The 20586-nt window shown below is 46.9% G+C and overlaps 2 long non-coding RNA genes across 2 annotated transcripts; both read left to right on the top strand.

Moving 5' to 3' along the window:
• The first annotated feature begins 5644 nt into the window (after positions 1 to 5644).
• On the top strand, positions 5645 to 9104 carry LOC142069722 (uncharacterized). The gene is made up of 3 exons (XR_012665658.1): positions 5645 to 5752; positions 7475 to 7621; positions 8819 to 9104. It is a non-coding gene; the product is annotated as an uncharacterized LOC142069722 (long non-coding RNA).
• A 1872-nt stretch (positions 9105 to 10976) lies between these two features.
• LOC142069619 (uncharacterized) lies at positions 10977 to 13250 on the top strand. The gene is made up of 3 exons (XR_012665546.1): positions 10977 to 11051; positions 12159 to 12224; positions 13058 to 13250. It is a non-coding gene; the product is annotated as an uncharacterized LOC142069619 (long non-coding RNA).
• Positions 13251 to 20586: the final 7336 nt, after the last annotated feature.

Consider the following 20586-nt stretch of genomic DNA (forward strand, 5'->3'; position numbering starts at 1 on the left):
AGTGTGGTATAATATTGCTGTGTGGGCACTTCTCCTCTGATGGACTGTTTCCCTGAGTCCGGCTCTGCTGTCTGTGGAACAAATACGGCAGTTTTAGCTACGTTACTGATTTCCTTAATACTGTCTGGCCATTAGAAAGTCTTTGGAGCAGGTTTCTCACAGTGCTTTGCAAATCTTCCTTTGGACTCGCAGCATGCCTTGGGAGGTCATACACATTTATACGGATGTGGGAAAGTGAGCCACGAGTTAAGCAAGTTGCTCGCTGTCATTCAAGTTACTGGCCGAAGGGAGAATTTAGTACAGCAGATATCAGCAGGGGAGAGAGGGAGTGATGGTGTTGGGAAGAGATCTCCTTTTTTACCATGCTCTCCTTTCAGGCAACATGTGCCATCTTTGAGGTGGTGTCAGCCCTGCAGTCGAGCAAAGCTGTGCGGGAACTGCTCCCAGAGTTGTTTCCTGTTCTCCTGCAGCAGGTCAGCCAAACCCTCGGACAAAAGCTGCCTTTGCCAACGAGAAGCAGCCCGAGCGAAATCCGAAAAGGGCTACAACTTCCTGAGGGCAACCCTTGCCGGTAATTAGAAGGAAGGGAGAGAAACAAAGAGAATTCCAGGAGAGTTGTGTGACGCTCCCCAGGAGTTCCCAGGGTTACGAGGCACCTTACCATCACATGCCCTTCGAGTGAGGAAGTCTTGTCTGTGCCTGCTGTGGGTCAGTTCCCTGAAACTACCAGGCTCTGGCAAAACAAACCCTGCCACCCAGGCCTCCTCAGACCTCAGTCTCTTTGTACAGCTTAATGACAGGCACCCACCCACCTCCGAGTCTTCTGACCATTCCGTATAGTGTCCAGCCCTTTATCCACTGAACTCCCACAGAATTGTCAGGCCTGCTGTTCCCAATGGAACAGTACACACCAGTTTATTACTTCTTCTTTAGACTCTGTACTCGATACTTATACTCTGTACTGCAAAACACACAGCACTTAGATATATTTCTAGTGAAAAGAAGAACCGAGATTATCAAAGAACAGAGATTCCAGTGACCATGAGTAAGAATGCAAGCAAAAAATGGTTACATTTCAAATGAAATCATAACCTGCTCCTAGAAACTAAACTTAACCAACAGGTTAACCTCCTGTCTCAAGATGTTTCTCACCCAAAGTTCTCAACCAAGCCTGATCGCGACCCCTCTTTCATGAAGCAAACTCACGGTCCATCTACTTCCTAAGTGAAAGATGTCCCCCAAATAGACTAGAGCAAACCTTTGATGTGTACCCCAAAATTGGGTCCCCACCCCCTGTCTACTTCCTGCTACTTTTCTTTCTTTGATGTTCTCACAGTCCTCCTCAACTGAATGTGAACCCTACATGCTTAATGTACATGTAAACAAACAGATGGATAAACATTTCTTGCCTGAAAGAAAACCATTTTGTCACCTTTCCTGGTGACTAGTCCCGAGTCACAGATCCGAAGAATGTAATTTTCAATACATATCCATGACTCTTGACACAGCATCTGGACATGCGTTTCACAATGATATTGGCGACATGGGCTTTTATTTGAGACTCATGGGGCAATCTTTTAGTGAGCTAGAATGTATGTACCAGGCCCCTCGGCACCCACTCTGTGCCCCTCGCCAGTTAACACTAAGATTCCTGAGTCCTCAGTTGACTTCAGCTCTGGTAGCACATTAATGTACATTTCCCACCAATCTCGCAACATTATTAGTTTCTCTTCTTCTTGTGTTTCTTTATTCCATGCCAACAAGGTGCTCAAATTACAGACTTCATGGTTTTATAGTGTCTCTGAATTTTCCTAGGAAACCAGGATCTCAGCTCTGTTCACGGATGGGCAGCAGGTATCAAATAAACATAAGGAAGTACTACTTCACACAACACACGGTCAGCCTGTGGAACTCATTGCCAAGGGGTGTTGTGAAGGCCAAAAGTATAACTGGGTTTAAAAAAAAAGAGAATTAGATAACTTCATGGAGAACAGGTCCATCAATGGCTATTAGGCAAGATGGTCAGGGATGCAACCCCAAGCTCTGGGTGTCCCTAGGCCTCTGACCGCCAGAAACTGAGACTGGACAACAGGGATTGGATCATTTCATGATTGCCCTGTTCTGTTCATTCCTGCTGAAGAAGCTGGCATTGACCACTGTTGGAAGACACTGTACTGGACTAGATGGACCATTGGACTGAGCCAGTAAGGCTGATCTTATGTAGTGGCCACAGTGGGTCAGGTTTTCAAGATGGGTGCCTCAGTTTTGTCCACAAAACTTGAATTTGTTCAGATGGATGGGTACCTAGCTATGTGATTGCTGGCGCTGCAGACACGAGTATATATTCTGCTCATGCTGTTGGCCCATGTGCAGGCCCATCTTAGGTACCTATATGTGACGGGGTGGTAGGCTGTGCCCCGGCCTCTTCCATGGACACAGACTGCTCTGAGTCCCTCCAAAGTGTTCTAGGGATGCCTGCTCCTGAGATCCTGGTGGTAAGGGCTCTGATGACTGTTTGACCCCACTGGATGATCTTAAGTCACCTTTACGCTTGACCTTTGTTTTCTTTCTCCTCCCTCTTGTCTCTACTTTCGTGTCTAGGTTCCTCCAGCCCCTTTACATATATTTCCTCTTTACCTGGCCCTTCAGGTTTTATTTCCACCCTCCTGGGCCTCCATACCTGCCTTGGTGTCCCTGTTAGAAAGGGATTCCAGTCCATGCCCAGTAGAAGGCAGTGGGGCAATCCATCCACTACCCCTACATGTTTCTGCCTAAACTTCCCCTTAATTTTCAGAGTCACCTCTGCCATTGGGCAGAATTTATTGTCCCCATGGACCTGGTATTCAGTTTTGATCCTACCTCTGGGAAGTATCCAGTGGGGTTTCACTAACTCCTGCCGGATTAGCAAACAGGATGAAGCTGTGTCCATTAGTCCCTTTGGTGGCTCCTCCCTACCCAGACCGATATGGTAGGTACTTTCTTTTTTCTTCCCTGTGGGGTCCAGATGAACTGGCTGGCGCCACAGAACCCATACTCAGGTATGCTCAGGGAGACTCTGAAGAAACTTCCAGAACCATGCAGTCCATGATCTCCCCCACAGTCTGAGTATCTGGCCTTACCAATGAGTGGCCCAATCTTTTAATTTCTGTCCAAATGCACAGAGGCATAATCCCTCAATCCATCTTTCAACTCTACATTTCTGGCAGTACTTTTCTGTAGACAGGCCCCACCTCGTCCAGCATGGCTGCCTTAATCATGTCATAATCTCTTGCCTGCTCATCACTAAAAGCCCTAGATGTGCTTCCCCGGTTAAATAGAGTGTCAGTTGAAGGGCCCACATTGTTCTGTCCCTAGGAGGTCTCACTGCTCCTCCTTGAGGAGTAACCAAAAACACATCGGGGTTGTTCGCGGGTCCCATTTTACAGTCTGATCTCCTGTGCCTGGTTTCCATTTCCTGTCACGGGACTCACCAAACTTTGGGGGAGTTGTTGCCAGACCTGGGCTTGCTCCCGTATAAATTCCTGCCGACTCTTTTGCTGTTAAACCTACCGGGCAAGGAAAGGCTGTTTTTCTGCCTGCTGGGATTGTTGGAAGGTCTGTCGGGTCTTCTACACCAGCGGTCTCCAAACTGGGGTGCGCGGGATGATCCCGGGGGGGGGGGGGCGTGGCAGCAGTAGCGCCACCGGACGGCACTCCGCCGTTTTTTTCCTTCGGCGGCAGCTCTGCATGTCCACGGCTGGTTGTGGCAGGTCTCCCATCGGTGGTGCGTCTGCGGCAGGTCACCCTGGGGGTGCGTGAGCCAAAACGTTTGGAGGCCACTGTTCTACACCAGCAGTTCTCAACCGGGCCGGTTTTAGGGGGTCTGCCAAGCAGGGTTGGCTTTAGACTAGCTGGGGCTCAGGGCAGAAAGCTGAAGCCTTGAGCCCAGCACCTGCACTAAAGCCTCAAGCCCCTGCACCCTGTGGGGTTAAAATCTGGAGCCAGGAGCCCCAAACTCTGATGCCTGGCAGGGCAGAGGCCTGGAACTGGGCCATGGAGTATTTCTAGCATGTTGAGGGTGGGGGGAGGCTCAGAAACAGAAAGGTTGAGAACCCCTGTTCTACACTTCTCTTTGCTGCTTCATCACCCATTTCAGTGTTCCCTCCATCGCCTGGACTGCCAAACCTCTACACCGGCTTCTCCAAGAGGCTCTCCATTTGCATAGATAACAGGGAAATCCCTGATGAGCCCCCAGCTGTGACAGAGAGGGGTGTTGCACCCCCACATCTTCCACAAACACAGACCGCGTTGAGACTTTTTTGCTTGTAAACACCAATGTATAGTCTATTTAATCCCCCTACCAATACATAGCACCTTTATATTGTATCTCAACTTTCTAAGCTCTTCTCCAAAAGTCAGGTGGGGGGTAAGGTGTTTCCACTCAGAGACCTCACTTTGTCAGGCTCTCCTAGCTTTTTGTCTTTCTGTTTCTCTTAGGGTGACCAGACAGCAAGTGTGAAAAATCAGGACAGGGGCGGGTGGGGGGATAGGCACCTGTATAAGATAAAGCCCCAAATATTGGGACATCTGGTCACCCAAGTTTCTTTCTCTGTCTGTTCCCCTCAAAGGGCTCCTGCCCATGTCCTTTTATACAGTTTCCCTGTTAATGGAATGATTGCTTCCTTGACTCACTAGCCCCAATCTGACCTCCTAATCAGGTACACCTCTATCCAATTAGGCCTTCTGTGAGGAACCGAATTAGTACGAATAGTGACCAGAGTGCTGACTCAAGTGCAAACCCTCAGCACTCTGTCACCTCATATCTGGAGATATGACCCCAAAATGTCCATTAGTGATCACCACACTCTATGCCCCCTGTTTCTGGGTCCTGATCATGTATCTTTTCCATATCACTGTACTCTGCTAGTGCCCATACTCCTTGCAGAAAGAGAAAAAGCCCTGTCTGGGATGATTTAATTGGGGATGGGTCCTGCTTTTGAGCAGGGGGTTGGACTAGATGACCTCCTGAGCTCCCTTCCAACCCTGATATTCTATGATTCTATGATTCTATGAAAAAGGACTGCAAAATTTTGTCCCTAGCAAAACTAGTCCTATGAGATGTATGAGACTGAAACTTACCTCCCAGCATCAAGTCCTTCCAGGGACACTGGTGTCCAGGACATTGCCAATGGGTGAACTGCCGATTGAACAGCAGACCTGAGAAGTAACCGGGGCTTCCTGACTCTCTGTTCAAGCTGCACCTTCCTCCTGATTGCTGCAATTCTGTGCCTCTCTTTCCCCAGGCTTTCTATCAAAGCATTAGAATCTGTGCTTTTCAAGGGTGGGAATGAGAGACTGGTGAGAGCGCTCAGGAAGCAGAGGACTTGGACTCTTGTGGAAAACCCCAAGACACACCATGAGGGAGTGTGTCTGCTGGTGAGGTAAGAGATCTAGGAGGCATCATTTTATCCTTGGGAATGAGTAGCCAATAGAGTGGCTGAGAGGGAACCTCCCATTTATAGCTTTGTGGGCGGGGGGTGCAGGGGTGTCCTGGGTGGAAACACACAGCTCCCACTCCTAGATATCAGAGCTGTATGCTCAGAGCAGCTGAGTTTTTGAAGTGTGCAATCTAGCCCATGAGCGGTTTCTTTTGTCTTCCAGGCTTCTGCTAAGATCTGGACTCATAACACCTGAGATCATACAGAGCCTCCTCCCCTGGGTGAATTCCCCCTCAGAAAACCACCGAGTCACCAGCACAGCTTTCCTTGCCCAGGTAAGACACAGGACTCTGAAGAGCAGTTTCACCATTAGACTCTTGTCTGCCTTTCTTTCGGGAGTTGTACAGTTCAGTTCATAGGAGTAATTGTCATTTTAGACAGTAGAATAGGTCCTCCTTTATATGGAAACCTCACCAGGAACTTCACGATACCTTTCTGAGTCCTTCTCTCTCTCTCTCTGTGGTTTTTATTGCCATCATTGCCTATACTAGCTACACAACCACAGGTGCTGGCTGAGAGAGATACGGACAGAGTTTGGATGACTGGACCTCTTCTGCCAAGTCCTAGTGCTGATCCTAACCAACAGCTCCTGATTTTGTTTTAGCTCAGCACATCTTCTGAATGAACCGAGTGTCCTAATACTACCAACCAAGCAACCTACAACTACATTAATGTCTATCTTAGGTTCTCATTACTCTAGTATCGGAGTACCTCTTAATTCTTTAATGTCTGTATCCCCACCACACTCCTGCGAGGTAGGGAAGCACTATGTTTCCTATTTTACAGGCAGGGAACTGATGCACAGAAGGGCTAAGTGACTTGCCCAAGGTCACACAGGAAGTCTTTGAGGGAGCAGGAAATGGAACCTGGGTCTCCTAAGTCCTAGGCTAGTGTGGGGATACCTGCTGGAGCATCCTCCCTTTCCACAGTCTTCCTCCAACATCTGCATCATATTTCCCACTTATGCTAAGCAACTATCTTCGGGGCTTATCTGGTTCTAAGAAAAACAACCTCTCTGTGCCTGTGATGGGCTGTACCTGGGCTTTAAGGCTCCTTACAAGAGGCCCCATGGTCCTACTACATCCTGCCCCAGGAAAAGAGCCCCCAGTCTGGGTCTGTCTAGAGAGGCCTCATGAAAGCAGCCAATCCGAGCCCATCAGGCTTGGCTAAAAGGAGCTGAAGGGCTTTAGCAGGTCAGTTCCTGGCAGGAACTGGAGGGGCAAGAAAGGGCGCTGCTCTCTGGCCACAGAAATTCAGGGGACAGCCAGAGTTTGATTCTGGCAGCCTTTACTTAAGCTGGGTTTTCAGGAAGAGAGTCCCGAAGAACTTTAACTCTGAGGTGAGGGTGAAGCTAAAAGTGGCCGGTAGGAAGAAGCGACAATGACCTGAAATCAAGCAGTGCCTAGCTCCTGTTTATAGGATCCATGGTTTGGAACCCAGAGTTAGGGGCAGGCCCAGGTTCCCCTACCACCAACAGTGGCATAAGCCCCATGGAGGGGACAATGCTAATGGAGAGCTTGAACAAAGGGCAGAATGTAAAGGACCCAGAGTTGGGGCTGGAGCCCCTAGTGAGGGCAATGGGACTGTTCTTGACTACCCCAGAAGGGGTTCCTTTGGACTTTGGGACTCAGCCAGAGGCCTGAGCCACAGAAGACTCACTGAGGACGGCTGGCAGGATGCACCAGGGGTGAGAAAAGGACTGTGATACCATACCCAGCCACTAAGAGGCTCTCAAGAGGTGAGTGGATCCCTATTCTAGTGCCCAAAAGGAAAGCTCCATGTTTTGTAGACCTTTCTCATTTGTGTGGAATTTCTCATTTGTGTTACAGTGTATTATGTGCCAAGTATCAGAGGGGTAGCCATATTTGTCTGTATCCTCAAGACTGGGGCTGTAGGAGGACTCCTTGTTGTTTTTAGTGTATGACATGTCTGCTCAGATTCTATTCCCAATCTTAATGATCATATTGGGGCTAATGGACAGGTTGATTTTCTTTCAGCTAATGAGTGATCCCATGCTCAGGGAGAAGAAGTTCCTTAAGCCAGTCTTACACATCTTAGAAGAAAAGTCACATGATAGGAACAGCATTGTCCGGCAGATGGCTGTAAGAGGCCTGGGAAATTTAGTCTATGGGGCGCCTGAGAAGGTAAGAGAGAATACTGACTAGAATGCAGCATAACGAGAGAAACCAAGGAAAATAGTTGTTCGGAGTTTACAGAGGCTGCACACAATGCACTAGGCCAAATTCTGCTCTCTCACATACCCGAGTAACCTCTTTGCAGTCAATACAGAGCAAGCTAGATCCTTTGCTAAACTGGGCATAAGCAAACAATCTGTGCACTTTAATATGACCATGTGTAAATGTCTCCATCTAGGAACAAAAAAAAATGCAGGCCATACTTACAGGATGAGAGACTCTATCCCAAAAAGCAATGATGCTGAAAACCATTTGAGTCATGGCAGAGAATCAGTTGAACATAAGGTGTCCCAATGCGAAGTTGTGGCCAAAAGGGCTGAAATGATCCTTAGAGGCATAAAGAGAGGAATCTTGACTAAGAGTAAAGAAGTTCTTTTCCCTCTGAATATGACACTCATGTGAGCACTGCTGGAATGCTGTGTCCAGATCAGGTGTCCACAATTCAAGAAGGATGCTGATAAATTAGAGAGGATTCAGAGAAGAGTCCCAAGAATTCTCAAAGGATTGGCAAAGATACCTCTAGTGATAGACTCAAGGAGCTCAATCTATTTAGCTGTACAAAGAGAAGGTTAAGGAGTGACTTGAGGACAGTCTAGAACTACTCACATGAGGAACACATTTTGAGAATGGGTTCTTCCCATTAGCAAACAAAGGTATAAGAAGATTCAATGGGGGAAAATGAAGCTAGACTAATTCAGACTGGTAATAAGGCATTGATTTTTAATGGTAATTTTAATTAACCATTGGAACAATTTACCAAGGGTTGTAGTGGATTCTCTGTCACTAGCAATTTTAAAATCAAGATTGAACGTTTTTCTAAAAGATACACTCTAGTTCCAACAGAGACTATTTCGGGGAAGTTCAATGTTATGCAGGAGGTCAGACTGGATAATCACAAGGGTTTCTTTTGGCCTTGGAATCTAAGTAACTAGGAATCTAATAATAGGATGACACAGGTGTATTATGGCACCAAGTTTGGCTCATTGTAGCTCGAACCTGGTCTGAAATATAGCTATAGGTCTCCGGGGAGAGGGATGGGGGGGTGGGAGGGGGAGATGAAATTCCCACAGCTTCATAACTGCTAAAGAAAATGTATTAGAAGTGTGATCAGTGATCAGTGTTCTTTAATGTCGTATGTTTGTCCAGCTGAAAAAGCACAAGAAGTTTCTTATGGTCATCCTGATCAGGGCCTTAAGTGACCCTTTCAGTTCTGAAGTCATTGGCGAGAGCATGAAAGCAGTGGCCAAAGTCCTGAAGGAGCTGAAAGAGAAGGACATAGGTTCTTCCTTCAGAGACCTCACCCAAGAGATCCGGACCTACTTTGACAACGTATGTGACCAGAACTCTCCAGCCCCAGTTCAAGCGATCTTGATTAGACTCCATTTACTCCCTGGGCATTGCTCATGTCAGAGTGAAGAGATGTTTCGGCCCCAGGGAAGAGAGGTGTTTTTCGGAGGAGGAGAACATTAGGAGGATGGGGATGACATCCCTGCTCCCACAGTCTCCCCCTTCTGTTCTTCTTTCTTGCCACTGAGAAGCTCAAAGAAAGTCTGAATACTAGATTAGGTAGCTAGATAACCATGAAAAGGGGGTTCCAAGGTACAATAGAGAGCGTTGGGCCTGCTCTATACCATTTCTACGTGAGAGGGTTGGAATGATTCCGTTTTGCAGAGAATTTTGAGATGTCAAATTTTGGTTTTGTTCCTATTTGTGGCAATCCCTCTCCCCAAACTTCAAAACTCTTTGACAGAATTCCTCTTCTTAGCCGAGCCCTATTGAAAGCCTTGGGTCCGGGCAGTCTGCTCTCAGACTATCCCGGTGCTGGGAACCCAGGAAACTGTGGGAGCTAGAAGTGCCAGGGAGTTGCAAATTTGAGAGCCAGGGTCCCAGACGCTGGGGGTTTGGAAGCCCACGATCCCAGTCAGCCTGCTAGATCGGCTTCCAGGGAGCTGAATGGGTGCACTGGCAAGACAGCAGGCAGGTTTCTAAGGACCCCTGCCTAGCTTCTGGAGGAATTTCATCAAAATGGAACTGTCGCTAAAATAGTTTGATGAATCAGCAAATTCGAAACAAAAATTAGTTCATGAAAGTGTTCCCGACTAGCTGTAGTTGGAATCCCTCGACTTTAGCGTAGAAGAGATGGCTGTGCGAGGTTCGTGATGCGATTGTCCCTTAGTTACTAACTTGTGGGGCTTTCTTGGCTGTAGGAGGATGATGCTCTTCGTTTATGGTCCTTTGTCCTATTTGGCATCCTGGCCCGCCTGACCAAAAGAAAATGGAAGGGCTATTTCGCCGAGCAGGTTCGACAGAGCTGGGTCACACTTCTGCTGCACCTGCAAGACCCGAACCCCAGGGTTTCAGTGGTAAGACCGAGAGTGACTTATTTACTAAGCCAAAGGAATCTTCCTCCCAATGACAGGGGAGCTCTACTATTCCTGCCTGCTCTGGAGGCCCAAATTCCCCCCTCAGTTCATTGCCCTCCTGCTGAGTCAGTTCCCGCCAGGTTGGTCCATGGCTGCCTCACCAGAATCCAGGATAGGTCATGGGTCTGAGCCCGACAGCTCTCTCTTCCTGTCTGTCTCTGCACCCCAGGCCCCTGCCTCCCCAGAACAGAAGAGAGACCTGGTGAAGCAGCTTTCGTAGGTAGATCTGTTCCAAAAAGACATTGATGCTACCTCCAGGTTGCAGTGGAAGCTCTCCCCTCTATTAGTCATTCCTGCATGTTTTCTGCCAATTACATCCAGATGAATCCCTTTTTATCCCGGAATAGATGAGCAGTCAAGCAGATGAGTTCCCTTTGAATGACCAAAGCACTCAGTAGGGAACAATTAAATGGTGTGACACGCTTCCTTTTTTTCAGGAATGCAGAGCTACGTTTCACCTCTGTGTCCCGTTTTTGGGACTGAAGAGGCTCCAAACTGCCGTGAATGAACACCTTGATGGCACAGCCGAGCTGAAGCCTGAAGAGCTCCAGGTGGACATTTGCAGACACCTTGTGAGTGAGCTGTTGAAGTGTCTGAGATTCTTGACTGGAGTGGTATGTGGTGGTGTAGAGGTGTGGGGGGGATGTGTGATGGGTAATGGAAATAGCGGTCAGAGTGGGATATATGACTGAGGGTGATGGGAAATGTAAATCTGCCACAGATCCCCATTTTTCCCACGTCCACCCAGTCACCTGTTCTTTCTCTGATTTATCTGTGGCTCGTAAAAGCATGTGCTGGCAGTCAAAGGGCACTTCTAGCCAGAGAGAGCTCATGTGTCCTTGATTTCCTCTAGGCCAAAGAGAATGCCGAGCTGCTGGAGAACTTGTACAAAAGCACCATCATGTACTTCTTTAGCAGATGGGAAGAGATCCGGGCAGTTGCAGTCAAGTTAGCTGGTGAGAGATGATGCCCAGTGTCCCTTTTGGTATTCCCATTGAGGGAGAGAGAAAAAAATCCCACTGTGCAGCACTGAGCTGCCATTAATCTCTCTATGCCTCAGCTTCCCATACATAAATGGGGATGTTAATATCCCTACCTCTCCAGTGTGGTGGTCGGAGGAAATCATGACTTGCTATAAAGTGCTTTGGGATTGTTGCAGGGAAAGCACGGTGCAGTCATTTAGTAGTAGAGGCTGGGACACTGTCTCATAGGGCATGTTTACACTTGGAGCTGGGGGGCTAATTCCCAGCTTGATGAAACATACCCGCACTAGCCCTGAGTGCTAAAAATAGAGAGTAGCTGCGATGGCAGGAGCAGGAGGAAGTTTAACCACCCCAAGTATGATCCCATCCAAACCCCAAAGTCGATTCTCAAGGTGGCTAGCTCCTCCCACTGCTCGTGCTGCTTTTGCTACATTCTAATTTTAGCATGCGAGCGCTGTCCGAGGTAGTGTGGGCCTGTCCCATTGAACTGGGAGTGATCCCCCTCGCTCAAAGTGCAGACCCACCCACAGTGTTGCTCAGTGCTCTTCACTACGACTTCATCATTGGGAGGCATGCAGCCCACCTGCCCTCAGCACCTGCTCTTTCAGGTTCCTGGCCACACCACCTTGTCAAGGAGGCAAAAGGTTCCTCCGCTTTGGCCCTGTGCCCTCTTTTCCCAAGCATACCCAGGTGAGACAGGCAGGCATTGTGGCCTAAGTCCCACCTGTCAGTCACCTTGTGGGATCCCTGCTTAGAACTCGCTTATTCCTGGCCCCAGGCCTTTGCTCAGACCACTAGACCAAGACACTAGCGTAGTATGTCTCCAATAACTGACAGCAGTGGCAAGAGGAACCCAGACTCTTTAAAGCAAATGGGTTTTGTGTAAACATTCTTAAAAAAAAAGTCTTTCTCATTCTCTTCAGTGTGGACTCTAAACTGCACTAGCATCCTCTTGCCCACAGCTCACCCTTAGGTCCACAGTAGGAGAGGCCAAAGACCTGTCTAGGGGCTGCTAATATCACTTTGCACTCAACAAGGGAAGGTTTTATTGTTGTTGTTTGTTTTCCATTGTGTATTTAGGCATCATCCTGGAACACACAGACAGGCAGCGTATGAAATGGCCGAACCTGGACCATCTGCTGATGTGTAAGTAATAAATACAGCTGAAGTTCTGCTCATCCGTGAGTTCTAAAGGAATTTAGCTGACAAGCAGCAGTAACCGATACCACTGGTGCAAAGTGCATCAGCCACACATGCAAGGACAAATTCAGTCTTGCCCAGTAGAAAGTCAGCTTTAATTTCCCCTGAAGGAGGCAGCTGCAGGGGGTGTGATGTGAGTCCGTGCATCTCCTGGTTGTCCTGGCAAGGCCCCCTCCGCAGCCAGTGCTATCCACTCTTTGGGCGTTATTGGCTCTCTGTGGACTGCCCAGGTGAGGAGAAATTGTAGCCACTTTCTGCTCCCCCAAAGTTCCCACCAGCAATTTTTCTTCCAGTAGGTGCCCTGCATCCTGCACAAACCAGCTTGGACCTGGTCTCTGTTCAATTCCAGGGTTATTGGAGCTCAGACCGTGGCTCCTGAATAGAGATGGAAAATAAACTTAAAAGTGGAAGCTATTGAAACAATGGACCTTCTTCCACTTACAGCAGAGTGGATGACTTTCTGGTCGAGTCAGGGCCTCCCCACTTGTTGGGAGCATGGAAGGGAGCCAATGGAGGAACCTAAAGCTTTCTTTGTATTGGAGAGCTTCTGTAGCGTGCTATTCAGAGATAGTCAGTCTCCAGCTAGTTCAGGCACAGGTGACAATATGAAAAGTGAGGCAGATTCATCTCTCATGTATTTTCCATCCCAATAGAAGGACTGAGCCCAGTTTCACATTTTACAATGTGATCATTCAGCTCTGGTAGTTCAAGATTCTGTGATCACGCTTAGCTGTGATTTGACAGTCTGTACACTAGCATGTTGTCCTCTGTCATTTCAGCTCTCCAGTTCCTCAAGAAAGACCCAAGTCCCTCTGTCCAGCTGGTGGCAACTGAGGTCCTAAATGACATCTGTCCTGGCCGAGTGCTTGGGGAATGAAGCGGGAGACAAACAGAAGAAGGCGCTCCAGTAGTATAAGGGCCCTACCGTCAATCAAACGTTAACCCCACCCTTGGCCCTCGTAAGCCTTACCCACCGTCACTGGAAGTCCCTAGACAATGAGGTATTACTTCCAGGGTCAAGGCAGACAAATGACCGGAAGCAACGTGTGTCATGTGACCCCCTCTAAGAACTCCTCCCATTGTCCTCTACCAATCGGGATGGGTTTCGCCCTGATAGGAACGCCCCAAGAGAAGATTTGACCAATCAGGGGGCGTTCCGGGGCAGGATGACCTGTCTGGAAGTGGTTCGTGTGACCCCTCTAAGAATACCCCCCACCACCGTCTACCAATCAGTAGGGGTTTGAGCCACTGGGGACCACCCCGAGAGGAGGTTTGACCAATCATGGGGAGTTCCGGGGCGGGGTGATCTGTCTGGAAGTGGTTCGTGTGACCCCTCTAAGAATACCCCCCACCACCGTCTACCAATCAGTAGGGGTTTCAGCCACTGGGGACCACCCCGAGAGGAGGTTTGACCAATCATGGGGAGTTCCGGGGTGCGGTGATCTGTCTAGAAGTGGTTTGTGTGACCCCTCTAAGAATTCCTCCCACCGCCCTCTACCAATCAGGAGGGGTTTCAGCCACTGGGGACCACCCCGAGAGGAGATTTGACCAACTGGGGGGAGTTCCAGGGTGGGGTGACCCGTCCGGAAGTGCTTCGTGTGACCCCTCTAAGAACTCCTCCCACCACCTTCTACCAATCGCGATGGGTTTCGGCTGCAGAGGACCGCCCCGAGAAGAGATTTGACCAAAATGGGGCAGGTTCTCGGATTGGGTGAACCGTCCAGAAGAGGGTCATGTGACCCCTCTAAGAACTCCTCCCAACGCCCTCTGCCAATCAGAGTGCAGCACCATCACCCCATAAGTCCCAGCGCTGGGCAGAGGAAGCCATCTCTCACCAAGAAGACATGTTTTAGAAATTGTGGAAAGGCTGAGAGGAAACATGGACTCCTTTACCACCCCCGTGAGACCTTCAGATTTTGTTTTAGCTCCGAGGACCTTTGGAGTTGTGTGGAGAAAGCACTACGGCCGTGACAGTTCCGAGGAGGGCCCTTTGACTCAACCGTTGATGGATACGTCGGAACCCGACCCCAAAATCCAAACCTTTGTGAGGCACCCCGATGAGTGTGACAGCCTCTCATTGTCCAGGCCCTAAAGTTGGAAGGCGATTGTGGCTTGGGGGAGTCACAAGGTGAACGGGAAAGACGGCGCTCAGGTAAATGAATGATTAAGAAGCGACTGTCGATCACGGGGGTGTGATGGGGTTAGGAATCGACCTTGGCATTACATAAATGTAAAAACAGGCAGTGGGGTGCTTACACTGTTTTTTGTCTGAAAATCTCTCAACAGCTCAACGATGCCTTTCTAGAGGCCTTTGAGAAGTTACACATCGGTAGCCCTGTGGGAGTAAATCCATCGCGCATCAGCTGTTTTTGCTCCTGTCTGAGACCCAGATCTCAAGAGGAAAATCCAGAAAAGGACAAAAATGGAAGAATGAACCAGCTCAGACTCCCTCATGGTAGGGATCATGGCCTCCTTTGTTTCAGGCGGCTGTAAAAGATTGTGTTAAACCAGGCGATTAATAAAACTTATTTAAATGTGCCAGAATGAACGTGTCCCCCTCCATACTTGTGTTCGTAAAAGACGGTCCCAGGAACAGCCATGTCTCCACAGACGGCTCTGTTAAAGAAAATCTGTTAAACCCCCAGGAAAGTTGGGGGCTTTGACGGGGTCAATCTTCTTTTTCAAGTGGCCAAAAAGCATCATAAAACTTTAAATAGAAGACAGGTCAGAGCTTGGCTTTCACACCAGGATGCTTACGCTTTACACAAACCAGCTCAAATACGTTTTAAAAGAACCAGGACCGTTGTTTCAGATGTGGACGGGCAATGGCAGGCAGATTTGGTCCGTATGCACCGCTTCTCCAAACACAACAGCGGTTTTAAATACATCTTAACAGTGATAGACATTCTATCCAAATATGCCTGGGCCTTAGGCCTAAAAGACAAGATGAGCGGTGAGGAATCCAAGGCCTTGGAAGCTATTTTTAGCCAAGGTCGCGTGCCTCAAAAATGACAAACTAATCGGTGGAAAGAATTTTGAAACAAACCTTTTAGCAGATTGTTGAAACGGCACAGCGTTAACGCTTTTTGTTACTGATAATGAAGTCAAAGCAGGGGTTGTGGAGCGATTTTAACAGAACTTGAAAAAGATGTGGAGGATGTGGCAATATTTTACAGCCCATAACGCCTTTCGCCACATTGACCTGTTACCTGACTTTATGAAGAGTTACAACCAGAGCTTTTACAGAACTCTACGTACCAGACCCGCCGATGTTAACCCTTCCAATTCTCTGAAGATATGGAAACCGGTTGATAGAAACGGTTTTAAAATAAAACCGGTTGTTGCCCCTTTTAGAAAAGGCGCATCTAAAACCAAAGGAGCTTTTGAAAAAGGTTGTGAACAGACGTTTACCAATGAGATATTTATAGTGGATGAAGCCTGAACCAGGAGCCCGAGACCTGTATACCGATTAAAAGATTACGAGAGTGAGACAGTTACTGGATATTTTTACCCTGAAGATTTACAAAAAGTAAACCCCAAACAAGACAAGATTTGCAGGATCAAAAAAGTTCTAGCAGAGAAAGGAAAAGGGAGAAAAAAGCAGCTACTGGTGAAATGGTTTGCGGGGGGGCGATAAATTTACCAGCTGGGTGGAAGCTTCTCAATTCTGACGTTTAGACACAAACAAACAAAAAGATTCCTCCTGCAAAGACTGAGGGAGCGAAAAATGAGCGACAGCGGGTTTTACATGACTTTGCCCAGCAATGCCAGCTCTGCAGTTTTTCCTCAAAACACCAGCTCGAACTTTACAATACAGCTAATTAAGCCCTTGGATCTCCCGTGTGCCTGGGAGGTGGGGTTAGTGGAAATACAACACCCGCACAGCTGGAACGCTATCAACGAGGACACCCCTTTTGAAATCATCTTTGAAGATACGGCATAGAGTTTTATCCTGCGACGAGGTTATTACTCGTCCATACCCGAATGATTGGATCATATGAACAGTACCGTGGCTTGTCATCCCCCACCGCCTGAGGTGGTCATGAACGATGACCCTGTGGGTAGAAAAGTTAGCCTTAAATCCGCTGATTTTACTTTTATGTTTTCTACCAGCAGGGAGATAGCTAACATTCTAGGTTTGGGCCCCAAGCGCAGCGTCCAAAAATTCCCCTTCTGGGCAGACATCACAGGGGGAGTTAATTCCCTGTATCTGCACACAGATATTGTAGAACACCAGTTTGTGAGGGACTTTTCTGTTCCCCTGTTACACTGTGTCCCTGTTTGAGGAAGGAACAATGAGTTTGTCACCATCACCTACGATAAACCTCATCACCTTCCTGTCAGAAAACACCACATCGATACCATTACCATTGAAATAAAGACAGATCAGAACAGATACGTCTCATTTGTTGAACGGAGTGGATGTGAAAATTTAAACTGACGCGCAGATAAGATGCTTTCTGTTTAATGGGCAGTGCAGCCGAAGGCTTTAAATTGCGCATTTAAATTGCGCATTTAAATTGCGCATTGTATCAGCATCGCTTTTTGTGAAGAAAGTACGAGTGGCCCTGAGCGTTCGTCTGGGGCACGCGGAGTCCCTGCTTACCACAAATGCTAAATATCCCGTGGACCGTGTGGGAATGAAAGTGTTTAGCATCCCCGTGGGCAGCAGGGTCAATAACCAGGAGAACCTGTTTTTTGGGACAGTTACCCAAAATGCTTGTCCTAGGGTTTGTCTTATGCCTTGAGTGGAAGTTACACTAAAAATCCCTTTCATTTTAAACATTATGATATTAATTTTGTGGCCTTGTATGTGGATGGTGAACAGATACCAACCAAGCCTCTGCAACCAGACTTGGAGGCAGGATGCTGCGTGAGAGAATACATGAATCTGGTACAGACACTGGTAAACACATGACAGATCGTTCTCTGTTAATCGACCGTGAGGAGTTTCCACAGGGTTACACCTTGTTTGCCTTTGACCTGTCTCCCGACCAGGAATGCACCGATGACTATTCCCTGATTAAAACCGGGAACCTGAGAGCAGAAATACGTTTTGGGAAGGCTTTAACCATCACCATCAATCTGATCGTGCATGGGGTTTTTGACAACATCATAGAGAGAAATCAGAGGAGAGACGTTCTGCTTGACCATATGTGAACATGGACACCGTGCAGCTCTCGTGTGTCTTATCAAGGTGCCTTACACAAAAAAGAATTTCTTAGATGTGTTCCCTTGTGATTTGGCTCCCTGGCAACAAGCTGTCTCAGAGACCCCTAGGTTTGTATCGCGCATCCACACAACCAACCTGGTGAACACTGGCTTGCCTTGTGTCTGGCGGAGCGTAACCGTGGAGAGTTTTTAGACTCATACGGGCACCCCCCGAAGAGCATGTTGTTTCCTAAAAGCATTATGAAATGTTTAAACAAAAATGCCACAGGCATTGTGTTTCACAATAGACAATTACAAGACCCCCGCTCTGTCGCCTGCGCCTATCACTGAGTGTTTTTCTTACATCATCAGAGCAAGGGTTTATCTTTTGACAGGATTTTAAAATTGTATTCTAAAGACTTAGTGCAAAACGACCGGATGGTGATGAATTTTCTAAAAAATACATTTAAATTCTTGGGCATACCTAGCCTTGCTCAAAATGTGTTTCAACAAGCCCAGACATGTGTATCTTGCAATGCTTTTTATAGCCATGTTATCCAATATTCTCAGGCATAACAGACAATGTTTTGTTTGGCATTATCCAACACATTTTTTTATAAAGTAACTTAAAATCAACTTTTAAAATCCAGTTTAAAACACATTTTGCACATTAAAAAAGCACCCTGTTAATTTGAAACACACCATTACCATCAGTTTGCAGCCATATACTTAAAAAAAAAAAACCACCTATGTTTTTTTACACAGAGAGAGAGAGAGAGAGAGTGAGAGTTTAAAACACAGTTTGCAACAAAATACTTTTCAATAAACCCACATGCATTTAAAAGCCAATTGCAGAAAGTTACGCCCCACCCCCCACCCCACCCCCATATGTGTTTGGGCCTTTGGATTAAAGAACAAGCAAAAATGTTAGTTAGTATTACCCCCAAATCCCTATCCAACCTGTGTAATACCTGAAGTTATTAAGCAAAACTACAGTTAAACTGGTTTTTACCTTGGCCCGGTGATGAAATGCAGTTTAAAGTGATTGGTTCCATGCTAAACAGATCACACTGCAAAAAACATAGGCACCATTATTTACTAAGACAGCATGGCCAACGAGTGATATAATAGAATATATATTTTCAGAGTTAAAAACAGGGAGCATGGCTCCTTTTGCAGTCCAGCAGCCATTCAAGAGAGTTTCTGTTGAAAGAGTCTCCAAAATACATGAGGTTTTTACACCATCCTAAGCCTTTGTTTCAAACAGACTTCAAAATAGGAGCTAGCAGGTTGATTTGATCGCTACAACTCTCAAATAATAGCTACTTAAGGACATTAGGCACCCCTCCCTAACATTCCCTTTTGTGATCTGGGATGGGGGAATAAAATAAAAACCAGCAGGATCTTATTAAAAGGGAAAAGGCAAAATGCCACATTTATTGTGCATACAGAAAGAATCATAGTAAGCAGTTAGTTATAGCTATAACATTCCATTCAATTTCATATTTATTCACACACACACACATACTCACACACACACACACACAGAGGTTCTGCAAGGTTGTTATCATAGTTACCAGCCTTAGAGTTGCTCATGCCAAGCCACTGGCCAGGTGGCCTGGACACGAGGAGGGAGCAGGGCCTTGTCAGATGCACATCTGACGCTCCTGGAAGTTGGTTTGCAGAATCAGACCCCAAAGTTTTCCATTTCTAGAGTCCATTTTTATAGGAATTTATTCCTATGCCACCCTATGGGAATTGCTTCATCATGCTGTTGCTGAATCAATCAGCAGATGGCACATTCCTGACGGCTCCGTCTTGTTCTTCGGTTCTCCCATCCTTGAGGCTGTTGGGTGGATTCCAGTCTGCCCTCCGGGGGCCCTCTGGTTGACGCCTTCTTTGGCCGACGGACACTGGATTCTTAGGCTGGCACCTCCCTGATCATTCAGTTATTATCCACACCAAGCATCCATCCACATACATCCTCTATCTCTATTTTAAAGCACAATTGTTAACAAAGCCAGATAAATACAACAAAAGGGCGGGGAGTCTCTGTGTGCTGTTTCTGTTGTTACAAAGTGTTGCTTTGAGAACAGACTCTGTCTAGGATGTACTAACACAATTAGCAGCTTGCAACTTTCACACGGAGAGGGAGAGAAACAGTACCAAAACCCAAGAGACCTCTTAATTAGCAAGACCCTGGAATTTAAACTATGGGGAATCAAACTCATTTGTGATTTTAATACAGACCTTCTTTAGTATGATCCAACAAATTAAGCTGTCTGCACAACCGAGCTGCTTTTGGCCACATTTTTTTCCTTTTAGTTAAAATACATTTTTCTGTAGGGCCTTCTTAAAGTATTAAACAGTAAATCACCAATCCGTAATGTAACTGTACCCATTTCCAAGTGGGGACCCTTTGCAGATCTCAGTAAATGTCTTTGGGGCTTGTTTTTTAAACATGTTTCTTTCATGCTTAAAGTTTGGGGTGGGGGGTTGAAATAAAATGGTTGTATCACAACCATAATAAGCACCCACAGCTTTTAAAAATTTGTCTTTCGAGCAAATGATTGTTCTAAAGCATGGTGAAGATTTGTGAACCCTTCAAACATTTCAGTTTTGGGTTAGACCCGTGTGTGTGTGTGTGTGTGTGTGGTGGGATTTTTTGGTTGGTTGTTTTGGTTTTTTTGGGTAAATATAGTATTTTAAACTTTTAATGGCTTTGAATTGCTAGAAAGAGTGACCCATAGCATTCAAACAACTCCTGGGTCATATTTAAACTGTCCAGTAGAGTTCTGCCAGTTCCTGGGTCATTTTCACTGTCCAATAGTGCTCTACCAACTCCAGGGATTATATTTAAACTGCCCAATAGCATCTGCGAATTCCTGAGGTTTTATTTCATTTCATATTAATCCGAACTCACCCACCCACCTCCCTTTCTATGGGTGCACACCCATCAAATTTATCCCTCTAGCAGCAAGGGTAAGTAATCACAGTTACCTTCGCTAGTCAGTGGGGGTGTGGTTAAAACCATTCAGTTCAACAGGATGAGTCAACTCTATTGTACTCAAACACATGTCTGAACCATCCCTGTTTTGTTTTCGTGTTGTAAGCAGAGGCAGGATGAGCTCTACCCTGACATCTGGTGGTGAGTTGT

This window comes from Caretta caretta, chromosome 20 (genome assembly GCF_965140235.1).
Source record: "Caretta caretta isolate rCarCar2 chromosome 20, rCarCar1.hap1, whole genome shotgun sequence".
Classification (NCBI taxonomy): Eukaryota; Metazoa; Chordata; order Testudines; family Cheloniidae; genus Caretta; species Caretta caretta.